We start from the raw sequence: 13666 nt of genomic DNA, 5'->3' as shown, positions 1-13666 counted from the left end.
GGGAGATTCCATTTATCTTGCTCTATACAGCAGAAAGTTCTAAATGTGACAACAAACTGACAGTATCAACCTGCAAAAATAATTATCTGCATTACAACTACTGTAAGAGACTTGCCAAACAAACTGACGATACGATTACACGTTTGCCGATTCTATCCTGGTTCGCCCATCATGATTAAAAAAGGGCTGAAACTAGAGACAGGAGTAGCAGAGGTCATGTAAACCAGCGATGCATGTTGAAAGAAAAACAACATTAACTAGAACTTTTCCTTATATTAACTGTAAGATAAAAGCTGTATTTAAATTCAAACTGGTTTTCCAGCAGATTAGTTACAATGACCCATGTACAAGAATAGAACTTTTCCCTTTATTGATATTGCAACCTCTCACTTTCGGTTATTTGAAAATGAAATCATCTCCAGAATATCACTGTTTTTTAACAAGCCATAGAACACTGGTTGCAATTTCAGTTTAATCCACCAGAAAAGAATGAAGAAATAGGCCAATTACAACAAATATTATGGCTAAAGTCAAATATGCTAATTATTTAAAAAATGACATTATTTGGGGATTTTTTATTTTTTATTTTTACAAATTGTATAATAATTGTTGAATGATATCACAAAGACCACTTGTGGAGTTATGTCAAATGTGCAGCTAACAAAAAGTAAATGGGATGGTTTTCAGAGATTGGTGGGATGGGTTGAGGGTAGCTGAAGGGTGGGAGTATTTTTTTTTTTTTAAATATATGAGTAATATAAAATATACTGTGTCCGTAATATGTTTATAGAATGTATAAGCTAGAAGTAGAAGCCTAAGTATTGTTGTCCAGTAAATTTCTCCAATTAGGGGAGGGGTGGTAGGGTCATGGGAACATAATAAAATAAAATGTTTGTAAAAAAATATATATGGGGGATTGGAAAGGATGCAGACAATTACATTGAAAGAACCCACAATCAATCTGCAATATTAAAGTTGATCTACCCCTAAAAATAACAAATAGATGGTCATGAAGGAGAGGAGACAAGGAAAGGAGGAGAGGAGACTATTAAAGAAGGTTTCCTAAGAATGTCTCCATAGCTCAGTGGTTAGAGCACTGGTCTTGTAAAACAGGTGTCGTGAGTTCAATTCTCACTGGGGCCATGATTATGACTCCACCACCCTCTGCGACATTCATCTGAAATGCTACACCTAAATGCACAGGGTGGGAGATTCCTTTTCTCCTGCTCTACACACCAGAAAGTTCTAAATGTGACAACAAACTGACAGTATCACCCTGCAAAAATAATTATCTGCATAACAACTACTGTAACAGACATTGCCAAACAAACTGACCATACGATTACACGTTTGTCGATTCTAGCCTGGGCCGCCCATCATGATTAAAAAAGGGCTGAAACTAGAGACAGGAGTAGCAGAGGTTATGTAAACCAGCGATGCATGTTGAAAGAATAACAACGTTAACTAGAACTTTTCCTTATATTAACTGTAAGATAAAAGTTGTATTTAAATCCAAACTGGTTTTCCAGCAGATTAGTTACAATGACCCATGTACAAGAATAGACCTTTTCCCGTTATTGATATTGCAACCTCTCACTTTCGGTTATTTGAAAATGAAATCATCTCCAGAATATCACTGTTTTTAAACAAGCCATAGAACACTGGTTGCAATTTCAGTTTAATCCACCAGAAAAGAATGAAGAAATAGGCCAATTACAACAAAAATCATGGCTAAAGTCAAATATGCTAATTATTTAAAAAATGACATTATTTGGGGATTTTTTATTTTTACAAATTGTATAATAATTGTTAAATGATATCACAAAGACCACTCGTGGAGTTATGTGAAACGTGCAGCTAACAAAAAGTAAACGGGATGGTTTTCAGAGATTGGTGGGAGGGGTTGAGGGTAGCTGAAGGGTGGGTGTAAAAATGTTGAAAAAATATATGAGTAATATAAAATATACTGTGTCCGTAATATGTTTATAGAATGTATAAGCTAGAAGTAGAAGCCTAAGTATTGTTGTCCATTAATTTTCTCCAATTAGGGGAGGGGTGGTAGGGTTATGGGAACATAATAAAATAAAATGTTTGTAAAGAAATATATATGGGGGATTGGAAAGGATGCAGACAATTACATTTAAAGAACCCACAATCAATCTGCAATATTAAAGTTGATCTACCCCTAAAAATAACAAATAGATGGTCATGAAGGAGAGAAGACAAGGAAAGGAGGAGAGGAGACAATTAAAGAAGGTTTCCTAAGAATGGCTCCATAGCTCAGTGGTTAGAGCACTGGTCTTGTAAACTAGGGGTCGTGAGTTCAATTCTCACTGGGGCCTTGATTATGACTCCACCACCCTCTGTGACATTCATCTGCAACTTTACACCTAAATGCAGAGGGTGGGAGATTCCATTTCTCTTGCTATATACAGCAGAAAGTTCTAAATGTGACAACAAACTGACAGTATCACCCTGCAAAAATAATTCTCTGCATTACAACTAATGTAAGAGACTTGCCAAACAAACTGACGATACGATTACACGTTTGCCGATTCTATCCTGGGCCGCCCATCATGATTAAAAAAGGGCTGAAACTAGAGACAGGAGTAGCAGAGGTCATGTAAACCAGCGATGCATGTTGAAAGAAAAACAACGTTAACTAGAACTTTTCCTTATATTAACTGTAAGATAAAAGTTGTATTTAAATCCAAACTGGTTTTCCAGCAGATTATTTACAATGACCCATGTACAAGAATAGACCTTTTCCCTTTATTGATATTGCAACCTCTCCCTTTCGGTTATTTGAAAATGAAATCATCTCCAGAATATCACTGTTTTTAAACAAGCCGTAGAACACTGGTTGCAATTTCAGTTTAATCCACCAGAAAAGAATGAAGAAATAGGCCAATTACAACAAATATTATGGCTAAAGTCAAATATGCTAATTATTAAAAAAATGACATTATTTGGGGATTTTTTATTTTTACAAATTGTATAATAATTGTTAAATGATATCACAAAGACCACTCGTGGAGTTATGTCAAACGTGCAGCTAACAAAAAGTAAACGGGATGGTTTTCAGAGATTGGTGGGAGGGGTTGAGGGTAGCTGAAGGGTGGGAGTAAAAAATGTTAAAAAATATATGAGTAATATAAAATATACTGTGTCCGTAATATGTTTAAAGAAGAAGTTTAAAGAAGTAGAAGCCTAAGTATTGTTGTCCATTAATTTTCTCCAATTAGGGGAGGGGTGGTAGGGTTATGGGAACATAATAAAATAAAATGTTTGTAAAAAAATATATATGGGGGATTGGAAAGGATGCAGACAATTACATTGAAAGAACCCACAATCAATCTGCAATATTAAAGTTGATCTACCCCTAAAAATAACAAATAGATGGTCATGAAGGAGAGGAGACAAGGAAAGGAGGAGAGGAGACAATTAAGAGAAGCTTTCCTAAGAATGGCATAGATCAGTGGTTAGAGCACTGGTCTTGTAAACCAGGGGTCGTGAGTTCAATTCTCACTGGGGCCTTGATTATGACTCCACCACCCTCTGTGACATTCATCTGAAACTTTACACCTAATGCACAGGGTGGGAGATTCCATTTCTCTTGCTCTATACAGCAGAAAGTTCTAAATGTGACAACAAACTGACAGTATCACCCTGCAAAAATAATTCTCTGCATTACAACTACTATAAGAGACATTGCCAAACAAGCTGACGATACGATTACACGTTTGCCGATTCTGTCCTGGGCCACCCATCATGATTAAAAAAAGGCTGAAACTAGAGACAGGCGTAGCAGAGGTCATGTAAACCAGCGATGCATGTTGAAAGAATAACAACGTTAACTAGAACTTTTCCTTATATTAACTGTAAGATAAAAATTGTATTTAAATCCAAACTGGTTTTCCAGCAGATTAGTTACAATGACCCATGTACAAGAATAGACCTTTTCCCTTTATTGATATTGCAACCTCTCCCTTTCGGTTATTTGAAAATGAAATCATCTCCAGAATATCACTGTTTTTAAACGAGCCGTAGAACACTGGTTGCAATTTCAGTTTAATCCACCAGAAAAGAATGAAGAAATAGGCCAATTACAACAAATATTATGGCTAAAGTCAAATATGCTAATTATTTAAAAAATGACATTATTTGGGGATTTTTTATTTTTACAAATTGTATAATAATTGTTAAATGATATCACAAAGACCACTCGTGGAGTTATGTCAAACGTGCAGCTAACAAAAAGTAAACGGGATGGTTTTCAGAGATTGGTGGGAGGGGTTGAGGGTAGCTGAAGGGTGGGAGTAAAAAATGTTAAAAAATATATGAGTAATGTAAAATATACTGTGTCCGTAATATGTTTAAAGAAGAAGTTTAAAGAAGTAGAAGCCTAAGTATTGTTTTCCATTAATTGTCTCCAATTAGGGGAGGGGTGGTAGGGTTATGGGAACATAATAAAATAAAATGTTTGTAAAAAAATATATATGGGGGATTGGAAAGGATGCAGACAATTACATTGAAAGAACCCACAATCAATCTGCAATATTAAAGTTGATCTACCCCTAAAAATAACAAATAGATGGTCATGAAGGAGAGGAGACAAAGAAAGGAGGAGAGGAGACTATTAAAGTATGTTTCCTAACAATGGCTCCATAGCTCAGTGGTTAGAGAACTGGTCTTGCAAACCAGGGGTCGTGATTTCAATTCTCACTGGGGCCTTGATTATCACTCCACCACCCTCTGTGACATTCATCTGAAACTTTACACCTAATGCACAGGGTGGGAGATTCCATTTCTCTTGCTCTATACAGCAGAAAGTTCTAAATGTGACAACAAACTGACAGTATCACCCTGCAAAAATAATTCTCTGCATTACAACTACTATAAGAGACATTGCCAAACAAGCTGACGATACGATTACACGTTTGCCGATTCTGTCCTGGGCCACCCATCATGATTAAAAAAAGGCTGAAACTAGAGACAGGCGTAGCAGAGGTCATCTAAACCAGCGATGCATGTTGAAAGAATAACAACGTTAACTAGAACTTTTCCTTATATTAAGTGTAAGATAAAAGTTGTATTTAAATCCAAACTGGTTTTCCAGCAGATTAGTTACAATGACCCATGTACAAGAATAGACCTTTTCCCTTTATTGATATTGCAACCTCTCCCTTTCGGTTATTTGAAAATGAAATCATCTCCAGAATATCACTGTTTTTAAACAAGCCATAGAACACTGGTTGCAATTTCAGTTTAATCCACCAGAAAAGAATGAAGAAATAGGCCAATTACAACAAATATTATGGCTAAAGTCAAATATGCTAATTATTTAAAAAATGACATTATTTGGGGATTTTTTATTTTTACAAATTGTATAATAATTGTTAAATGATATCACAAAGACCACTTGTGGAGTTATGTCAAACGTGCAGCTAACAAAAAGTAAACGGGATGGTTTTCAGAGATTGGTGGGAGGGGTTGAGGGTAGCTGAAGGGTGGGAGTAAAAAATGTAAAAAAATATATGAGTAATGTAAAATATACTGTGTCCGTAATATGTTTAAAGAAGAAGTTTAAAGAAGTAGAAGCCTAAGTATTGTTGTCCATTAATTTTCTCCAATTAGGGGAGGGGTGGTAGGGTTATGGGAACATAATAAAATAAAATGTTTGTAAAAAAATATATATGGGGGATTGGAAAGGATGCAGACAATTACATTGAAAGAACCCACAATCAATCTGCAATATTAAAGTTGATCTACCCCTAAAAAGAACAAATAGATGGTCATGAAGGAGAGGAGACAAGGAAAGGAGGAGAGGAGACTATTAAAGAAGGTTTCCTAAGAATGGCTCCATAGCTCAGGGGTTAGAGCACTGGTCTTGTAAACCAGGGGTCGTGAGTTCAATTCTCACTGGGGCCTTGATTATCACTCCACCACCCTCTGTGCCATTCTTCTGAATCTTTACACCTAAATGCAGATGGTGGGAGATTCCATTTCTCTTGCTCTATACAGCAGAAAGTTCTAAATGTGACAACAAACTGACAGTATCACCCTGCAAAAATAATTCTCTGCATTACAACTACTGTAAGAGACATTGCCAAACAAGCTGACGATACGATTACACGTTTGCCGATTCTGTCCTGGGCCACCCATCATGATTAAAAAAGGGCTGAAACTAGAGACAGTAGTAGCAGAGGTCATGTAAACCAGCGATGCATGTTGAAAGAATAACAACGTTAACTAGAACTTTTCCTTATATTAACTGTAAGATAAAAGTTGTATTTAAATCCAAACTGGTTTTCCAGCAGATTAGTTACAATGACCCATGTACAAGAATAGACCTTTTCCCTTTATAGATATTGCAACCTCTCACTTTCGGTTATTTGAAAATGAAATAATCTCCAGAATATCACTGTTTTTATACAAGCCATAGAACACTGGTTGCAATTTCAGTTTAATCTACCAGAAAATAATGAAGAAATAGGCCAATTAAAACAAATATTATGGCTAAAGTCAAATATGCTAATTATTTAAAAAAATAACATTATTTGGGGATTTTTTATTTTTTATTTTTACAAATTGTATAATAATTGTTGAATGATATCACAAAGACCACTTGTGGAGTTATGTCAAACGTGCAGCTAACAAAAAGTAAACGGGATGTTTTTCAGAGATTGGTGGGAGGGGTTGAGGGTAGCTGAAGGGTGGGAGTAAAAAATGTTAAAAAATATATGAGTAATGTAAAATATACTGTGTCCGTAATATGTTTAAAGAAGAAGTTTAAAGGAGTAGAAGCCTAAGTATTGTTGTCCATTAATTTTCTCCAATTAGGGGAGGGGTGGTAGGGTTATGGGAACATAATAAAATAAAATGTTTGTAAAAAAATATATATGGGGGATTGGAAAGGATGCAGACAATTACATTGAAAGAACCCACAATCAATCTGCAATATTAAAGTTGATCTACCCCTAAAAATAACAAATAGATGGTCATGAAGGAGAGGAGACAAAGAAAGGAGGAGAGGAGACTATTAAATAATGTTTCCTAACAATGGCTCCATAGCTCAGTGGTTAGAGCACTGTTCTTGCAAACCAGGGGTCGTGAGTTCAATTCTCACTAGTGCCTTGATTATGACTCCACCACCCTCTGTGACATTCATCTGCAACTTTACACCTAAATGCAGAGGGTGGGAAATTCCATTTATCTTGCTCTATACAGCAGAAAGTTCTAAATGTGACAACAAACTGACAGTATCACCCTGCAAAAATAATTCTCTGCATTACAACTGCTGTAAGAGACTTGCCAAACAAACTGACGATACGATTACACGTTTGCCGATTCTATCCTGGTTCGCCCATCATGATTAAAAAAGGGCTGAAACTAGAGACAGGAGTAGCAGAGGTCATGTAAACCAGCGATGCATGTTGAAAGAAAAACAACATTAACTAGAACTTTTCCTTATATTAACTGTAAGATAAAAGTTGTATTTAAATTCAAACTGGTTTTCCAGCAGATTAGTTACAATGATCCATGTACAAGAATAGACCTTTTCCCTTTATTGATATTGCAACCTCTCACTTTCGGTTATTTGAAAATGAAATAATCTCCAGAATATCACTGTTTTTAAACAAGCCATAGAACACTGGTTGCAATTTCAGTTTAATCCACCAGAAAAGAATGAAGAAAAAGGCCAATTACAACAAATATTATGGCTAAAGTCAAATATGCTAATTATTTTAAAAAATGACATTATTTGGGGATTTTTTTATATTTATTTTTACAAATTGTATAATAATTGTTGAATGATATCACAAAGACCACTTGTGGAGTTATGTCAAACGTGCAGCTAACAAAAAGTAAACGGGATGGTTTTCAGAGATTGGTGGGATGGGTTGAGGGTAGCTGAAGGGTGGGTGTAAAAATGTTGAAAAAATATATGAGTAATATAAAATATACTGTGTCCGTAATATGTTTATAGAATGTATAAGCTAGAAGTAGAAGCCTAAGTATTGTTGTCCAGTAATTTTCTCCAATTAGGGGAGGGGTGGTAGGGTTATGGGAACATAATAAAATAAAATGTTTGTAAAAAAATATATATGGGGGATTGGAAAGGATGCAGACAATTACATTGAAAGAACCCACAATCAATCTGCAATATTAAAGTTGATCTACCCCTAAAAATAACAAATAGATGGTCATGAAGGAGAGGAGACAAAGAAAGGAGGAGAGGAGACTATTAAATAATGTTTTCTAACAATGGCTCCATAGCTCAGTGGTTAGAGCACTGGTCTTGTAAACCAGGGGTCGTGAGTTCAATTCTCACTGGGGCCTTGATTATGACTCCACCACCCTCTGTGACATTCATCTGCAACCTTACACCTAAATGCAGAGGGTGGGAGATTCCATTTATCTTGCTCTATACAGCAGAAAGTTCTAAATGTGACAACAAACTGACAGTATCACCCTGCAAAAATAATTCTCTGCATTACAACTACTGTAAGAGACTTGCCAAACAAACTGACGATACGATTACACGTTTGCCGATTCTAGCCTGGTTCGCCCATCATGATTAAAAAAGGGCTGAAACTAGAGACAGGAGTAGCAGAGGTCATGTAAACCAGCGATGCATGTTGAAAGAAAAACAACATTAACTAGAACTTTTCCTTATATTAACTGTAAGATAAAAGTTGTATTTAAATTCAAACTGGTTTTCCAGCAGATTAGTTACAATGATCCATGTACAAGAATAGACCTTTTCCCTTTATTGATATTGCAACCTCTCACTTTCGGTTATTTGAAAATGAAATAATCTCCAGAATATCACTGTTTTTAAACAAGCCATAGAACACTGGTTGCAATTTCAGTTTAATCCACCAGAAAAGAATGAAGAAAAAGGCCAATTACAACAAATATTATGGCTAAAGTCAAATATGCTAATTATTTTAAAAAATGACATTATTTGGGGATTTTTTTATATTTATTTTTACAAATTGTATAATAATTGTTGAATGATATCACAAAGACCACTTGTGGAGTTATGTCAAACGTGCAGCTAACAAAAAGTAAACGGGATGGTTTTCAGAGATTGGTGGGATGGGTTGAGGGTAGCTGAAGGGTGGGTGTAAAAATGTTAAAAAATATATGAGTAATATAAAATATACTGTGTCCGTAATATGTTTATAGAATGTATAAGCTAGAAGTAGAAGCCTAAGTATTGTTGTCCAGTAATTTTCTCCAATTAGGGGAGGGGTGGTAGGGTTATGGGAACATAATAAAATAAAATGTTTGTAAAAAAATATATATGGGGGATTGGAAAGGATGCAGACAATTACATTGAAAGAACCCACAATCAATCTGCAATATTAAAGTTGATCTACCCCTAAAAATAACAAATAGATGGTCATGAAGGAGAGGAGACAAAGAAAGGAGGAGAGGAGACTATTAAATAATGTTTTCTAACAATGGCTCCATAGCTCAGTGGTTAGAGCACTGGTCTTGTAAACCAGGGGTCGTGAGTTCAATTCTCACTGGGGCCTTGATTATGACTCCACCACCCTCTGTGACATTCATCTGCAACTTTACACCTAAATGCAGAGGGTGGGAAATTCCATTTATCTTGCTCTATACAGCAGAAAGTTCTAAATGTGACAACAAACTGACAGTATCACCCTGCAAAAATAATTCTCTGCATTACAACTGCTGTAAGAGACTTGCCAAACAAACTGACGATACGATTACACGTTTGCCGATTCTATCCTGGTTCGCCCATCATGATTAAAAAAGGGCTGAAACTAGAGACAGGAGTAGCAGAGGTCATGTAAACCAGCGATGCATGTTGAAAGAAAAACAACATTAACTAGAACTTTTCCTTATATTAACTGTAAGATAAAAGTTGTATTTAAATTCAAACTGGTTTTCCAGCAGATTAGTTACAATGATCCATGTACAAGAATAGACCTTTTCCCTTTATTGATATTGCAACCTCTCACTTTCGGTTATTTGAAAATGAAATAATCTCCAGAATATCACTGTTTTTAAACAAGCCATAGAACACTGGTTGCAATTTCAGTTTAATCCACCAGAAAAGAATGAAGAAAAAGGCCAATTACAACAAATATTATGGCTAAAGTCAAATATGCTAATTATTTTAAAAAATGACATTATTTGGGGATTTTTTTATATTTATTTTTACAAATTGTATAATAATTGTTGAATGATATCACAAAGACCACTTGTGGAGTTATGTCAAACGTGCAGCTAACAAAAAGTAAACGGGATGGTTTTCAGAGATTGGTGGGAGGGGTTGAGGGTAGCTGAAGGGTGGGTGTAAAAATGTTGAAAAAATATATGAGTAATATAAAATATACTGTGTCCGTAATATGTTTATAGAATGTATAAGCTAGAAGTAGAAGCCTAAGTATTGTTGTCCAGTAAATTTCTCCAATTAGGGGAGGGGTGGTAGGGTTATGGGAACATAATAAAATAAAATGTTTGTAAAAAAATATATATGGGGGATTGGAAAGGATGCAGACAATTACATTGAAAGAACCCACAATCAATCTGCAATATTAAAGTTGATCTACCCCTAAAAATAACAAATAGATGGTCATGAAGGAGAGGAGACAAAGAAAGGAGGAGAGGAGACTATTAAATAATGTTTCCTAACAATGGCTCCATAGCTCAGTGGTTAGAGCACTGTTCTTGCAAACCAGGGGTCGTGAGTTCAATTCTCACTGGTGCCTTGATTATGACTCCACCACCCTCTGTGACATTCATCTGCAACTTTACACCTAAATGCAGATGGTGGGAGATTCCATTTCTCTTGCTCTATACAGCAGAAAGTTCTAAATGTGACAACAAACTGACAGTATCACCCTGCAAAAATAATTCTCTGCATTACAACTACTGTAAGAGACTTGCCAAACAAACTGACGATACGATTACACGTTTGCCGATTCTATCCTGGTTCGCCCATCATGATTAAAAAAGGGCTGAAACTAGAGACAGGAGTAGCAGAGGTCATGTAAACCAGCGATGCATGTTGAAAGAAAAACAACATTAACTAGAACTTTTCCTTATATTAACTGTAAGATAAAAGTTGTATTTAAATTCAAACTGGTTTTCCAGCAGATTAGATACAATGACCCATGTACAAGAATAGACCTTTTCCCTTTATTGATATTGCAACCTCTCACTTTCGGTTATTTGAAAATGAAATAATCTCCAGAATATCACTGTTTTTAAACAAGCCATAGAACACTGGTTGCAATTTCAGTTTAATCCACCAGAAAAGAATGAAGAAATAGGCCAATTACAACAAATATTATGGCTAAAGTCAAATATGCTAATTATTTAAAAAATGACATTATTTGGGGATTTTTTTATTTTTATTTTTACAAATTGTATAATAATTGTTGAATGATATCACAAAGACCACTTGTGGAGTTATGTCAAACGTGCAGCTAACAAAAAGTAAACGGGATGGTTTTCAGAGATTGGTGGGAGGGGTTGAGGGTAGCTGAAGGGTGGGTGTAAAAATGTTGAGAAAATATATGAGTAATATAAAATATACTGTGTCCGTAATATGTTTATAGAATGTATAAGCTAGAAGTAGAAGCCTAAGTATTGTTGTCCAGTAATTTTCTCCAATTAGGGGAGGGGTGGTAGGGTTATGGGAACATAATAAAATAAAATGTTTGTAAAAAAATATATATGGGGGATTGGAAAGGATGCAGACAATTACATTGAAAGAACCCACAATCAATCTGCAATATTAAAGTTGATCTACCCCTAAAAATAACAAATAGATGGTCATGAAGGAGAGGAGACAAAGAAAGGAGGAGAGGAGACTATTAAATAATGTTTTCTAACAATGGCTCCATAGCTCAGTGGTTAGAGCACTGGTCTTGTAAACCAGGGGTCGTGAGTTCAATTCTCACTGGGGCCTTGATTATGACTCCACCACCCTCTGTGACATTCATCTGCAACTTTACACCTAAATGCAGAGGGTGGGAGATTCCATTTATCTTGCTCTATACAGCAGAAAGTTCTAAATGTGACAACAAACTGACAGTATCAACCTGCAAAAATAATTATCTGCATTACAACTACTGTAAGAGACTTGCCAAACAAACTGACGATACGATTACACGTTTGCCGATTCTATCCTGGTTCGCCCATCATGATTAAAAAAGGGCTGAAACTAGAGACAGGAGTAGCAGAGGTCATGTAAACCAGCGATGCATGTTGAAAGAAAAACAACATTAACTAGAACTTTTCCTTATATTAACTGTAAGATAAAAGCTGTATTTAAATTCAAACTGGTTTTCCAGCAGATTAGTTACAATGACCCATGTACAAGAATAGAACTTTTCCCTTTATTGATATTGCAACCTCTCACTTTCGGTTATTTGAAAATGAAATCATCTCCAGAATATCACTGTTTTTTAACAAGCCATAGAACACTGGTTGCAATTTCAGTTTAATCCACCAGAAAAGAATGTAGAAATAGGCCAATTACAACAAATATTATGGCTAAAGTCAAATATGCTAATTATTTAAAAAATGACATTATTTGGGGATTTTTTATTTTTTATTTTTACAAATTGTATAATAATTGTTGAATGATATCACAAAGACCACTTGTGGAGTTATGTCAAATGTGCAGCTAACAAAAAGTAAACGGGATGGTTTTCAGAGATTGGTGGGATGGGTTGAGGGTAGCTGAAGGGTGGGAGTATTTTTTTTTTTTTAAATATATGAGTAATATAAAATATACTGTGTCCGTAATATGTTTATAGAATGTATAAGCTAGAAGTAGAAGCCTAAGTATTGTTGTCCAGTAAATTTCTCCAATTAGGGGAGGGGTGGTAGGGTCATGGGAACATAATAAAATAAAATGTTTGTAAAAAAATATATATGGGGGATTGGAAAGGATGCAGACAATTACATTGAAAGAACCCACAATCAATCTGCAATATTAAAGTTGATCTACCCCTAAAAATAACAAATAGATGGTCATGAAGGAGAGGAGACAAGGAAAGGAGGAGAGGAGACTATTAAAGAAGGTTTCCTAAGAATGTCTCCATAGCTCAGTGGTTAGAGCACTGGTCTTGTAAAACAGGTGTCGTGAGTTCAATTCTCACTGGGGCCATGATTATGACTCCACCACCCTCTGCGACATTCATCTGAAATGGTACACCTAAATGCACAGGGTGGGAGATTCCTTTTCTCCTGCTCTACACACCAGAAAGTTCTAAATGTGACAACAAACTGACAGTATCACCCTGCAAAAATAATTATCTGCATAACAACTACTGTAACAGACATTGCCAAACAAACTGACCATACGATTACACGTTTGTCGATTCTAGCCTGGGCCGCCCATCATGATTAAAAAAGGGCTGAAACTAGAGACAGGAGTAGCAGAGGTTATGTAAACCAGCGATGCATGTTGAAAGAATAACAACGTTAACTAGAACTTTTCCTTATATTAACTGTAAGATAAAAGTTGTATTTAAATCCAAACTGGTTTTCCAGCAGATTAGTTACAATGACCCATGTACAAGAATAGACCTTTTCCCGTTATTGATATTGCAACCTCTCACTTTCGGTTATTTGAAAATGAAATCATCTCCAGAATATCACTGTTTTT

General features: G+C 35.5%; 8 non-coding genes across 8 annotated transcripts; all 8 read left to right on the top strand.

Moving 5' to 3' along the window:
* The first annotated feature begins 1070 nt into the window (after window positions 1–1070).
* On the top strand, window positions 1071–1143 carry trnat-ugu (transfer RNA threonine (anticodon UGU)). The gene has a single exon. It is a non-coding gene; the product is annotated as a tRNA-Thr (tRNA).
* Window positions 1144–2269: 1126 nt separating this feature from the next.
* trnat-ugu (transfer RNA threonine (anticodon UGU)) lies at window positions 2270–2342 on the top strand. The gene has a single exon. It is a non-coding gene; the product is annotated as a tRNA-Thr (tRNA).
* Window positions 2343–3467: 1125 nt separating this feature from the next.
* Window positions 3468–3537, top strand: trnat-ugu (transfer RNA threonine (anticodon UGU)). Its single transcript has one exon. It is a non-coding gene; the product is annotated as a tRNA-Thr (tRNA).
* A 2321-nt stretch (window positions 3538–5858) lies between these two features.
* On the top strand, window positions 5859–5931 carry trnat-ugu (transfer RNA threonine (anticodon UGU)). Its single transcript has one exon. It is a non-coding gene; the product is annotated as a tRNA-Thr (tRNA).
* Window positions 5932–8270: 2339 nt separating this feature from the next.
* Window positions 8271–8343, top strand: trnat-ugu (transfer RNA threonine (anticodon UGU)). The gene has a single exon. It is a non-coding gene; the product is annotated as a tRNA-Thr (tRNA).
* Window positions 8344–9475: 1132 nt separating this feature from the next.
* Window positions 9476–9548, top strand: trnat-ugu (transfer RNA threonine (anticodon UGU)). Its single transcript has one exon. It is a non-coding gene; the product is annotated as a tRNA-Thr (tRNA).
* A 2338-nt stretch (window positions 9549–11886) lies between these two features.
* Window positions 11887–11959, top strand: trnat-ugu (transfer RNA threonine (anticodon UGU)). The gene has a single exon. It is a non-coding gene; the product is annotated as a tRNA-Thr (tRNA).
* Window positions 11960–13092: 1133 nt separating this feature from the next.
* Window positions 13093–13165, top strand: trnat-ugu (transfer RNA threonine (anticodon UGU)). Its single transcript has one exon. It is a non-coding gene; the product is annotated as a tRNA-Thr (tRNA).
* The last annotated feature ends 501 nt before the right edge of the window (window positions 13166–13666 follow it).

This window comes from Salvelinus fontinalis, chromosome 6 (genome assembly GCF_029448725.1).
Source record: "Salvelinus fontinalis isolate EN_2023a chromosome 6, ASM2944872v1, whole genome shotgun sequence".
Taxonomy (NCBI): domain Eukaryota; kingdom Metazoa; phylum Chordata; class Actinopteri; order Salmoniformes; family Salmonidae; genus Salvelinus; species Salvelinus fontinalis.
The sequence above is the reverse complement of the archived record's forward strand: the minus strand, read 5'-3'. Positions and strand labels throughout refer to the sequence as shown.